At 47.1% G+C, this 13,581-nt stretch overlaps 1 protein-coding gene across 3 annotated transcripts in view; it reads left to right on the top strand.

The window, feature by feature from the left end:
• TUBGCP6 (tubulin gamma complex component 6) overlaps positions 1-13,581 on the top strand; it is a 518,646-nt gene that overhangs the window by 6,449 nt on the left and 498,616 nt on the right. The gene's annotated exons all lie outside the window — the stretch shown is intronic.

The following is a 13,581-nucleotide window of genomic DNA, read 5'->3' as shown; positions in this document are numbered from 1 at the left end:
CTTGGCTTAGCCCATGTTGTTTAGGCCGTTCCCCCTATTTACTATACCAAAAGCTAATGTGGACTTACAAAACAGTGCTCATCTTTAGGTCAGAGAATGGGAACTGAAAAGTGAGTGATAAATCCATCAATTGTCACACTTCTGCTGGGCCATAGAGTCCCAGAGGGAAGGTCAGGACCCTGGCAGAGATGCATAATTAAAGTTGGTTGGGGGGACCCATGGGTGACTGGGGATTGAAGTTGCCTTGTTTTCTATGCATGTGTGAGTTGCCTGCAAAGGACTGTGACGTGGCATGAGCATGTTGCATTCTTCGTCTGCTGGCAAATGTGCATTGGGTCTAGGTTGTACTTGCATTGCTGTGTGTTTGGGGTTACTTTCTGGGTGTCATACTTGGGCGGGCCTCTTGTGGCTGGTAGCTGATTCATGTCACTGAGTCTTTGTGGTGAGGAACCAGTAATGCTTTTTTTCTCTTTGTGGGTTTCCACTGTGGCCGTATGCGTTCAGCTTCCATTCTGTGTACTGGTGCTATCAGTGCAGCACCCCGTAGCAGATCACACCTGCAAGAAATTGAGGTATTAGTTGTGGGAAGTAAGTATTCACCTCAAGTAATAGGTCTTTGTCAGGGTGACCCACTAAAGTCACTAAATAACCTGAGCGGACAGGCTCAAATAGAGGCAATGTATAAAGTATATATGCAGTACTAAAATAGCAATAAAGTAAAAATGCAAAACAATAATGATCCCAAAATGAGTTAGAAAAATAGTGATGTTTAACAAAGAAAATGACAAAAAAAACAGTTGGGGAAGAGAGAGATGGACATTTTTAAAGTTTCAATTAAAAGTAGTGCGTAGCAGGACAAAGCACCAATGATAGTCAATGGTTATGGTAGAACAGGACCTAGACACGGTTTGACATTGACCAGGATCAAGCGTGTACACAAACCAGATTCGACCTAGTCAGAGTTAACCATCTAACTATAGTCCTTTAAGTCCTAATCCATCACAGAAGTACACTTCTAAAGCCCCAGGACCTAAGGGAGCACTTAGATACTCACAAGGTGGCAGGCAGAGTCCAGAGTAGGTCTAGTTGCCAATGGTCAGCAGTTGCCGGAAGGCCTCTTATTGCTTGTTGTACAAGGAGGTCAGCCTTATGACTCTTGGAGTCAATTTATTTGCGTGGGCAGGCTGTTCTGAGCTTGCAGACAGAAAGTTCAGACCTCTTCTGGTCTTCTTCAAGTCCAGGAGTATTTTGTAGTAGGTGTCTGAAGATGCCACAGTTACGCCTGGCGCGATCTAGTGGGTGGGAATGACCAGTGGGGACACCATAACCATGTGGAAAAGGTTCCCAAGGCTAACTCTACCCACTTTGAGCAGTTTCAAGATGCCAGAAGACTTCAGCCACACTAAACAGGGTCTCTGAGGGGTGGAGTGCATGGGGAGTGTATTGTGGTAATCCTACTGTCCTCCCACATCTAACATTAAAATCCAGTTTTAGGTAGTCCCTGTATTCTGAACAACCTCAAAGACTGATGTTAGGTAAAAGAAAGTTGAGCTTTCAGCAACCAGGTAATTAGCACACCCAAATAGTTTTAGCTGATTGTTTCCCTTCTTTGAAGTGCACGTCACACCTTATATATAACCCAGCAGACCTGTTAGACTGTGATGTCAAAAGATGCTTACTGGTTAAGGGGACTGACTAGCTGGGAAGACGGGTTTAGGTGTGGGTGTTAGCTACATCTGCTTGTATCAGGGTAGGCCTCTCTGAAGTTAATCAAGTCCTTGTGCCCAGTCCAAAGGCCCCTGTCAAGGGCACAACATCACATCCCGACACCCAAAGCCTATTGTCCTTGGTCCTGGGATCAAATTCACACCTCATTCGCACATGTTAAAATGTTAATTATGGGATGACCAGCACTTCTAGGGACTTCAGGCGCATCAAAGGCAACTTTCTAAATATTACTTTTCAGTAATATCTAGAAAATATACAACATCATGATTGAATTGGATTTTTAATAACTATTACAAATAGTTGTTTAGTTACTTTTCCAGGTAATCCCATTCCGTAGATGCTGTATCAGTATTTAATATTGGATCCCAGTGCTTTGCTCCAAGCCCTGCTACATTGAAAATAGCTTTGAGGGGCTTGTCTGCTTTTAAAACAATAAACCCTTCTGTGCCTTGCCTATCTCTTAATACATGTCTGGGCTGGGTGACAGCTGCATTCCCTCTAGACAGTCACACACAAAGGGAGCAGGGGACTGACATTTGCATCCTGATGGCCCATCACCAGACTGATGAGTCTTCCTGGGCTAGATGGGGGGGGGAGCTGACACACCTGAATAGGGCTGTGCCTGCCTCTACACAAAGAGCTGCATAACTCCCTGTAAAGTGTCTAGGAGGGACCTTGTGCACTTCAAAGTCCTCTCTTTGAAGTCTCCTCCATTTCAAAGGCTCAACTGGGTATACATTTCCCACTAAATCAGAACTCCGCTGGAACCAGGCCAGTTGGGCAGAGCCAACCGGCCTGGAGGAGGCATTGCCATAGTCTACAAGAACTCCCTCCCCCTGAAAACCACAGAGTCACAGTCTCAGCCCACCCATGAACACCTACACTTACAGATTCAGACCAACCTCAACTCCTCTCTCTGTGGCACACTCATCTCCAGGCGGCCAGGACCCCGACCTCAATTCTGCGAAGACATCGCTGAGCTGGTCACCCCCCAAGCGCTCGCCTCCTCTGACTACATCCTACTCGGTGACCTCAGCTTCCACCTTGATATCCACAATGACCCCCAACACCAAAAACCTCTTGGACAACCTCGCAATACTTGGCCTCAAACGACTTGTCAACGTCCCCACCCAAAGAGCCAGACACATCCTCGACCCCGTCTTCTCAGCAGGGAACGACATCACCATCTCTCACACCTCCGAACACTACTGGACCGACCACAAGTGCGTCCACTTTACCTTCATGAAGAACAGTGCATGCCACTATGCCCCCGCACTCCAGGCAGAAGCTGGGGCAAAGTTACAGAAGCACAGCTCACCAACGCTCTAAGCCACTACCTCCCCCCCCACACCGGACGCCCCAAACACTAATGAAGCTGCACATAATTTACAACGCTGGTTATTGGACTGCTCCAACAACTTAGTCCCCCTCTGGAAACCCACAGGAAACCGAAATAGCAAAACTCCTAAATGGTTCACAACAGACCTACAGGAATCCAAACGCTCCTGCAGATGACTGGAACGGAGATGGAGGAACAGCAAATCAACCAAAGACCGCATAGCCTAAAAGAAAGCAGTCACCTTGCACCACCAGAACATCAGATTCGCCAAAAAAGCTGCCATTCAAGAACGTCTAAGCACCAGCACTTAAAACAGCAAAGAGCTATTTGCCATCGTCAAAGAGTTCATGAACCTCGGGAGAGACACCTCATCCACCCCTCCCTCCTAAGACCTCTGCAATGACCCTGCCACCTTCTTCCACTGAAAAATCCAGGACACTTGCGAAAGCTTTAAGAACCAAAGCCCACCTGTACCGCCCTCAAATACCACCACAGGCCCAGCACCACACCAGATCCTGAACTACTAGACCCCCATCATCAAAGAGGACACCCAAAGAGTCATGAACTCCATCCACTCAGGAGCACCCTTGAATCCGTGCCCTCATTACATCTTCAACCTGGCCAGCAACACAATAGCACTTGAGCTGTGCCGAATTATAAAAAGATACTGTGAGACCGCCACCTTCCCATCAGAAATGGAAGCACGCTGAGATCCACCCGCTACTCAAGAAACCCACGGCCGACCTGAGGGAGCTGCAAAACTACAGACCCATCCCTCTGCTCCCTTTGCTATCCAAATGAACGGAAAATACCAACTCACCAAATTCCTCGAGACACACGAAATCCTAGACCCATCCCACTCCGGATTCTGGGGCAACCACAGCAGCAAAACAGCATTTCTTGCAACCACGGCCAACATACGCGCCATACTAGACCACGAAGGCACGGCCGCACTCATCCTCCTCAACCTCCCCACTGCATTCAACACCATCTCCTATTGCACCCTCTGCGCCAGACTCCATGAGGCTGACATCTGCGATGAAGCACTGGAATGGATCAGGTCCTTCCTCGCTGGAAGAACACAGAGTGTCAGACTACTGCCGTTGATATCAGAACCCAATGATACTTGCTGCAGAGTGCCCCAAGTATCATCACTCAGCCCGATGTTTTTCAAAGTCTACATGGCCCCGCTTGCCAAGATCATCAAACAACATGGGCTAAACATCATCTCCTACGCCAATGATACCCAACTGATCCTCTCCCTGTTCGATGACCCTATAAAGGCCAATAGAAATTTCCACAATGGGATGAGAGCAGTTGCCGCCTGCATGGAAGCCAGCTGCCTCAAACTCAATCTGGACTTGACAGAGAGCCTTGTAATCGTCTTCACCCCTTCTGCCTGGAACGACTTCTGGGGGGCCACCGCACTGGTAAAACTCCCACGGACCACGCATGCGATCTGGGCTTCATCATGGAACCCTCTCTATCGATGACCCATCAAGTCAATGCCGTGTCGTCGTCCTTCCACCCTTCGACACCCTTTGGACTCCTTCAAAAGATCTTCAAGTGGATCCCCCAACATGAGGAAGACAGTCACTCACACACTCGTCACTAGCAAACTGCACTACAGCAACACACTCTATGCTGGCATCACAAAGAAACTGCAATCAAGACTACAAAGAATCCAGAATGCAGCAGCCAGACTCATCCTGGACATCCCTCCGACACAGCAGCGTTTCCTACCACCTCAGAGACCTACACTGGCTCCCAGTCAACAAGCGAATCACATACAAACTCCTGATCCACGCCTACAAGGCACTACACAACATAGGACCAGCATACTTCAGCCACCGCCTCGCTTTCTACGTATCCAACAGACATCTTCATTCTTCCCAGCTTACAGCTGTTTCCAAGATCCGACAAAGCACAGCAGGAGGAAGATCTTTCTCCTACCTCGCAGTCCAGACATTGAATATGCTACCTCTCAAACTCAGACAGACCACACCCCTGAAGCAGTTCAGGAAGGACCTTAAGACCTGGCTTTTCGATTGAGCAGCACCTCCCGCAAGCAGCTCATTGAGACCCTACGGGTGATTAGCTAGGCTTTAGATATCACTGATTGATTGAACCAAGGACATTCTGCCAGGAGGAAGAGCTGCTGTGCTGCCAGGAGGGATTGCCACTTTGCTAACTGCACTGCTGTGTTGGCCTGCTGATTGCTGTGTTGTAGGAGGGAGTGCCGCTTTGCTACCTGCTTTGCTGTGTTGGCCTGCTGTCTGCTGCTTCTTTCCTGGGAGTGAGAAGGAATGAACTTGGTCTCCAAATCATTGAAGCCACGTTCTCCAAATGCTTGCTGGTTTACCTACAGTTCTTGAAGTGTCAGGGCCATCAAAGACTTTGCTCCTTCAAACACTCCTGCTAGACTGACTCTTCAGGAGCCCTACCCTGCTGAGATCACCCAAAATCAGTCCAGAGCATCAAACCAGGGTTCCTGCAGCTGTTTGTGATATGCTGACCTAGATCGCCATGGAGATCGCGGTTTCTGTCTGCCTCACCACTGCTCAACAACAGCCCAATGAGGCTTGGCATACATTTTTGGCAGCCCCAAGGTCAAGGGGCATCCCCAGGGTGGGACTGATTGAGGGAGACTGCTGCTTCTGCCTGCTTCCTCCAGCCTGTTGAGGCTACTGTGATTGCTGCTACAGCACTGCGCAAGGACATCTCAACCTGCCTCGCTGCAGCCTCCCTGAAGGAGGAGTTACCTACACCATGAGCTCCATTCACAAGGCCGTTGACCTTGCAGCTTCTACAGCCCCACCAGAAAAGTACTGGGTGATTTGAGACCTGCAAGGTCTCCGTAGCCTTTCTTCGTTATCGCAGGTGGCTAGATTTACCTGAATTCTACTGGTCTTGAGGGACCTGCAGTTGCCTTACTGGATCCCTGACTGTCGAAGCAACATATTCATTGTAACGTGCAGAGTACGTCATTGTGTGTGTGTGTAAGTTAGTGTGTGCCCTAGCTAGGAGTTTGGTTCCCGCTTGGACAGGGTGCATACCTCTGCCAACTAGAAACTCAGTTTCTAACATTGCGTGTACAGTGTTCTATGGCCAACAAAAAAAGTCAAAACTTTAAAACTGTAGGGGAATACTACACAAAAGATGGTAATTTCCAACAACACACATCACCAGGGGTCCTATAGGAGGAGGGAATGCATTTAAATTGAGGCACTCAGAATCTGTGTTGGATTCATATGGGGCCAGTGTTGAATGGATGTTGACTGTCCTAGTATACTCCACACTTGCTTCGCCATCTAAACTGTGAGGTCTGTTCTCCAGGGCCCATGAGCTCAAGGGTAACTAGAAATCCTTCTGAAAATTATTGCTGTAACCTTTGGAACAATAGATGCCTGGTACCACTGCATAATCATGAAATTGCTAAATCACTCCTTGTTGGTCTTCGAAGATCAAGAGGTAGCAAAGTTGAAAAGTCAAAGCATACTCTTGGCTCTTGGTGTGGGTAAAATACATACCTCTTTTAGCATACAGGGAGTGCAGAATTATTAGGCAAGTTGTATTTTTGAGGACTAATTTTATTATTGAACAACAACCATGTTCTCAATGAACCCAAAAAACTCATCAATATCAAAGCTGAATATTTTTGGAAGTAGTTTTTAGTTTGTTTTTAGTTATGTTAGGGGGATATCTGTGTGTGCAGGTGACTATTACTGTGCATAATTATTAGGCAACTTAACAAAAAAAAATATATACCCATTTCAATTATTTATTATTACCAGTGAAACCAATATAACATCTCAACATTCACAAATATACATTTCTGACATTCAAAAACAAAACAAAAACAAATCAGTGACCAATATAGCCACCTTTCTTTGCAAGGACACTCAAAAGCCTGCCATCCATGGATTCTGTCAGTGTTTTGATCTGTTCACCATCAACATTGCGTGCAGCAGCAACCACAGCCTCCCAGACACTGTTCAGAGAGGTGTACTGTTTTCCCTCCTTGTAAATCTCACATTTGATGATGGACCACAGGTTCTCAATGGGGTTCAGATCAGGTGAACAAGGAGGCCATGTCATTAGATTTCCTTCTTTTATACCCTTTCTTGCCAGCCACGCTGTGGAGTACTTGGACGCGTGTGATGGAGCATTGTCCTGCATGAAAATCATGTTTTTCTTGAAGGATGCAGACTTCTTCCTGTACCACTGCTTGAAGAAGGTGTCTTCCAGGAACTGGCAGTAGGACTGGGAGTTGAGCTTGACTCCATCCTCAACCCGAAAAGGCCCCACAAGCTCATCTTTGATGATACCAGCCCAAACCAGTACTCCACCTCCACCTTGCTGGCGTCTGAGTCGGACTGGAGCTCTCTGCCCTTTACCAATCCAGCCACGGGCCCATCCATCTGGCCCATCAAGACTCACTCTCATTTCATCAGTCCATAAAACCTTAGAAAAATCAGTCTTGAGATATTTCTTGGCCCAGTCTTGACGTTTCAGCTTGTGTGTCTTGTTCAGTGGTGGTCGTCTTTCAGCCTTTCTTACCTTGGCCATGTCTCTGAGTATTGCACACCTTGTGCTTTTGGGCACTCCAGTGATGTTGCAGCTCTGAAATATGGCCAAACTGGTGGCAAGTGGCATCGTGGCAGCTGCACGCTTGACTTTTCTCAGTTCATGGGCAGTTATTTTGCGCCTTGGTTTTTCCACACGCTTCTTGCGACCCTGTTGACTATTTTGAATGAAACGCTTGATTGTTCGATGATCACGCTTCAGAAGCTTTGCAATTTTAAGAGTGCTGCATCCCTCTGCAAGATATCTCACTATTTTTTACTTTTCTGAGCCTGTCAAGTCCTTCTTTTGACCCATTTTGCCAAAGGAAAGGACGTTGCCTAATAATTATGCACACCTGATATAGGGTGTTGATGTCATTAGACCACACCCCTTCTCATTACAGAGATGCACATCACCTAATATGCTTAATTGGTAGTAGGCTTTCGAGCCTATACAGCTTGGAGTAAGACAACATGCATAAAGAGGATGATGTGGTCAAAATACTAATTTGCCTAATAATTCTGCACTCCCTGTATATACACTTATAATAGATACAATGGCAAAGCCATATTGTTTGTTTTTGAAAAAGAAATAAGATTTTATTTACATTACAGAAATGTGCTTCGTAACATGAAAAAATCTTATGGTATAAATCATTACTCCTGGATAAGTATGGTAGCTTTCTGTTATTACTTCTGTGTTTTGCCAGGGTGTCTGCGTGTTCAATCAAAAGTTACCATGCAAGTCCAATTATAAAGGTTATAGCCAAAACAATTACTGGCTACGGTGACCACAGTCCCACAATTCAGTGGCTTACTTGAAAATGCATGTAGCATTTAGAAGTAACTTGACAGTGTAAAATACATTTTTTATAACAAAACCCGTTTCCTCCTATGTCAGACCCCTACTGTACAGAAACCTAAAAACCTGATTAAACAGCAACATTGACAACTCTACAACAACTAAGAATAACATGCTGCCTGTGAGATAATGTTTTTTTGCAGGTCCCCCAACACAGTTTTTGTCCCCATTTGTTTTACTTTTAGGGACAGGTGTAATGACTGGGCCCTGATGACCAGGCCTCAGTGAATGTGCTCTAACCCTAAAATGTATAGGTTTAATTGGTTTACCCCCCAATTGGCATACATTAACTCAGTATATAGTTCCTAGTATATAGTACCAGAGGCACCCAGGGCCTCTAAGTTAGGTGTCCCTTGTGGACTGCAGGACTGGTTGTACCACCATTAGTGTGACAAAGTAAAGCATGTCTTCCAGTCTGCCACTGCAGACTGGCAGAGCAGCCTTTAAACTGCTAACACGACTTTGCTAGTTAAATGATTAAGAAACCCCAAAGCTTACTTTTTAATATTTACGTGCCACCCCTAAGGCAGGCCCGCGGAGCCCTAAAGGCAGAGCACATTATATTAAAAAAGCAGACATATGTGTTGTTAACTTTATATGTTCTTAAAATAAAAACCCTGTGTTGTTAGCCTTACTGTGAAAAGGCTTTGGCAAGTATGGAGTTAGACTCTGACAACCCAGCAGTGCTCACTTCCAAATGGAACTATCAAATATGGTACTTCAGGGTATCAAAGAAATAGTTGCATTAAACCCGATTTGTTGCTTACGTCGAATTTAATCTACCTTTTGTACAAATGGCAACTTTAGAAAGTTATCACTTTGTTGCCAAAAGTTTCCAATAGCCGTTTATGGTTCTACACAAGCTGCTATCCTCGCGACAGCCTTCTGCCCTTCTGGGGAGAGCTGAGCATGACTCTCAGAAAGAGGAAAGACCTGCAGGAGAGAAAGAGGATTGACCTTCTATTGGAAGGATGGCCAGAGTGGGTGTGCGCACAAAGGGCGAGCTTCAAAGAGGAAGCCACCTTTGATGGACAAGAAGCATGATAGGGACTGTTCTTTTGTTTTAGCTAACAGTCTGGCATCTCAGACAGAAAGGTAAAGGCCTTTGTCAAAACATTTTCCAAGAGGAATGTTGCCCCCAAGTGGCCACACCTCTGGGTTGGTCTACAGAGCTCCACACACCAAGAGAAGAGTTCTGCCATGTTGGGTATAATAGTGTATTATGGACTAGGGAGGTGCCACACTTTGCAGGAAGTTATCAGGCGGGATGAGGTGTGGTAACCTATTGGTTAGTTAGTTGGCACATCCCCTGAGGCTCGTAGTAGGCATAAAAGTTGCCTTCTTGGCACCTTGACCTCTGATCATATCTGTACTGGAGAGAGGACCAAAGAAGGACTGCCCTTCTGTTCCCTGTATCCAGAAAAGAGAGTCTACACCAAAGACTGGGCTGCACCTGCTTCTACCTCGAATAGCAATGAAAGGACTATGCGTGTGGTGCCCTGCATGTGGAGAAGTTGCTTGTGAGCCCCAGAGAATGCGACCCACGCCTACAAAGCGCCATAAGGCCATAAAAGCTCAGAAGCCAGCACCCTTGTGGGCCCAGTACCAGGGAGCCAGACCACCACAGAAAGCAGAGATGCAGCTTAAACATCAGAGTCCTGACCCTCAAAAGTTGCACCTGTGTCTGCTGGACCTGGGAGAGTCATCAGAGTGCAGTGTGGTCACTCAGCACGGAAGTTACTGCAAGTTGAAGGGCTAACCGGAAACTAGTAGAATACAGAGACCTGGTTTTGTGCTGACTTAAACTAGACTTTGTGGGACATCAACCCATGAGGCCAAAGTTGCCCTCCCATGCTCATGGACCAAGAGGTGGCCATTGAAAGACCCCAACACCGGCTCAGCATCCTTGAGCATCTTCAGCATTCTGCATCCTTGTATCAGAAGCACTCCAGTGACTTCTACGGCCGTTCACCCATAGAACTTGGAACAGGACTCGAGACTGCTGAAACCCCTAGGTAACTGTTCATCTAGACCTGACTGGTCCTTGTGACTGGCTCTCTGTTGTGGTTGGACCTCACAAGAGTGCCCTTGTAGCCGTTTTCAACTGACATAGAGCTAACCCTAAACCAAGAGTCATCGTAGATTACAAAGACTTATTGCATAGAGTGAAAAGCAGTGATTTACTGTTTATTTTAAAATTCTTATCTCCAAAAACCTGCAGTGGATTTTTGTCGTTGAGGTGTAATCAGATTTTTATTGTTACGTTATCTTCTTATTCAACTTTGAGATACTAAGGGGGTCATTCTGACCCTGGCGTTCCATGACCGCCATGGCGGAGGGCGGCGGAAGCACCGCCAACAGGCTGGCGGTGCTTCCTGGGCGATTCTGACCGCGGCGGTAAAGCCGCGGTCAGAAAAGGGGAGCCGGCGGTTTCCCGCCGGTTTCCCGCTGGCCCAGGGAATCTGCCATGGCGGCGCTGCTTGCAGCACCGCCATGGGGATTCCGACCGCCTTCCCGCCAGCCTGTTTCTGGCGGTGTCCACCGCCAGAACCAGGATGGCGGGAACGGGTGCCGTGGGGCCCCTGGGGGCCCCTGCACTGCCCATGCCACTGGCATGGGCAGTGCACGGGCCCCCTAACAGGGCCCCACAAAGATTTTCACTGTCTGCTTTGCAGACAGTGAAAATCGCGACGGGTGCGGCACCCGTCGCACCCCTGCAACTCCGCCGGCTCCATTCCGAGCCGGCTTCATTGTTGAAGGGGCTTTCCCGCTGGGCCGGCCGGCGGTCTTCTGGTGGTCGGCCGCCGGCCCAGCGGGAAAGGCGGAATGGCCGCGCGAAGCGGTCTTTCGGCGGGAACCGCTTGGCGGGCGCCGACCGCCGCAGTCAGAATGACCGCCTAAATGCTTTACACTTGTTCCTTTGATAAAGCCTGACTGCTCTGAGCAACAGCTAACCAGTACTGAGCTAAAGGTTTCCAAACTAACCTGACTGGACCTGATTCAGAATTGTCTTTGTTACATGGTGAGGTCGCACAACTACACTATGTAATAAACCACTTTTCTCACACTGTCCTATTTTGTAATTCACGCAACTTCAAAATGATTAAATGGACGCTTTACTCTCATGTTTAGGAATTATTTGTCTTCAATAATGGGTGAAAGTAAAAAGAACAGATGATGGATTGAATGCTGAACAATGCAACATTCACCCCCAGTTACAAAGATCTGGGTTTAATCCATCTTTTTTTATGGCTGGGTCCACCCCAGTTTGGACCCAGCTATATGGAAATCAATCTTGACCCTCTTTCCCATGGGAACAGTACAGCCCGAACTGCCAGGCCAGGTCCTCCCTGGACTGTAATCAAGCATCCTGGGACTGGTTTCGAGGTATCGCCCCTTATCAGCCAGGTTAACTTGAATCCAGTGGCGCAGTGAGCACGGGACCCACGTCTGGGCATACCCTTCCTACTTAGGGTGACAGAAGCAAAAAAGAACAGGTGAAGGACAGAATGCTGAACAATGCAAACATTGACCCTCCAGTCACAAAGATCTGGGTTTAATCCATAGTTTTGTTGCCCATCACGCCACCCCGGTTTGGACATAGCCATGAGCAAGTCAGTCTTGACCCTTTTTCCAATGGTAACAGTCTAGCCTGAACTGCCAGGCCAGGTCCTCCCTGGACCGGAATCAAGCATCCTGGGACCGGTTTCGGGGTATCACACCTCTTCAGCCAGGCTAGCTTGAATCCAGGGGAGCAGTGAGCAGGAACTCAGGTCTGGGCAGGTATGCGAACAGCCATGCCAGGTCCTGGGCAGGTATGCCCAGACATGAGTCCCCTGCTCACTGTGCCAGCCCCGGGGACCGCAACCTCCCCCGGGCACCAAAATAAAATAATAATAAATAATAATAATAATAAAACTAACCCCACCCCAACAGCCCCAGGGACTTCTAGCTCCCTGGGGTAGTACTGAAAATGAATGTGGGGGCCACCCAACCCCACGCAAACTCTGGGACCACCACTTCCCCGGGGCACTAATGTGGGTGGGGAGGGTTGGCCACCCAGCCTCCCGCAATCCCAGGGACTGCCACAACCCCGGAGCACCAAAGTAAAACTTATTTGGGGGAGCTGCCTGGCTGATTAATTTCTGTGGTTTGGTACGTTAAAAATGTGAGCCTAACGTCCCTCTAACCTTTGTTTGTTTTAAGTAAAATAAATACACACACACACATTTTCCTAAACTCACACACATATCTCTCACCTGACTTTAATTTGAAGTTTCCGACGGCCCCCTCTTTATAAATGTCAAGGGTTAATTAAGCCCATGTCCCAAATGGAATGTACATTAATATTTGTCAAGGTGTTTTCAAGTAAGCTTCTCATGGATGGTTTGACTCGTATTGTTGAAAGAGTAAGAAAGATAATTTCAAACGTTTTCTGCTTGTAAGAAGCAGGATGTTGTGCTTCTATCACAAATTCGGTTTCACAGGGTGAAACACTAGCCTAACCTGGGACTGTAACTCTTGAGAGCCAAAGTAACTACCTTTTGGCTAATTTTCCATGAAAAGCTTCAGAGCCATAATCTAGTGTGGGCATTATTTTATTTGTGTATTATTTTTATAAAATGTCATTAAACCAGGGTGGTGTCTGCGTGCTGTCCAGATAGAACAAGGAGTCACATGGCAGCCGTTGCACAGAAACCATTAATAAACCATGATAGTTAAATGTCTTTAAAACGTGCTGCGACACTGTTTTCACCATGTAGACAATTCACTGTTTCGTTTTGGTCATCCAGACAAATGTTAAGGATTTTGCCAAATGGTTGTGAGAGATGTTAACACAGGAACACATGAGGCTTTTGGGTTGGAGTTGCAGACCCTGAGGGCACTCCCAGAGAAGGATTACTTTAGGGCCTTTAACGGGTGAATACTGAGATCTATAAATCAAAGATGGCAGCGCTTCATAGTTGGTACGGTACTGGCTGCCTGAGATGAACAGTTCCTGAATGGAGATAATGCAGACTATTTTATGATTACTTCTCTCTCTTTCTCAAAGTGCCTTTGCCCGCCAGAATGTATGGCTTGTAAAA

This window comes from Pleurodeles waltl, chromosome 4_1, assembly GCF_031143425.1.
Source record: "Pleurodeles waltl isolate 20211129_DDA chromosome 4_1, aPleWal1.hap1.20221129, whole genome shotgun sequence".
NCBI lineage: Eukaryota > Metazoa > Chordata > Amphibia > Caudata > Salamandridae > Pleurodeles > Pleurodeles waltl.
Note: the sequence above shows the minus strand (reverse complement) of the source record. Positions and strands in the feature narration are given on the sequence as shown.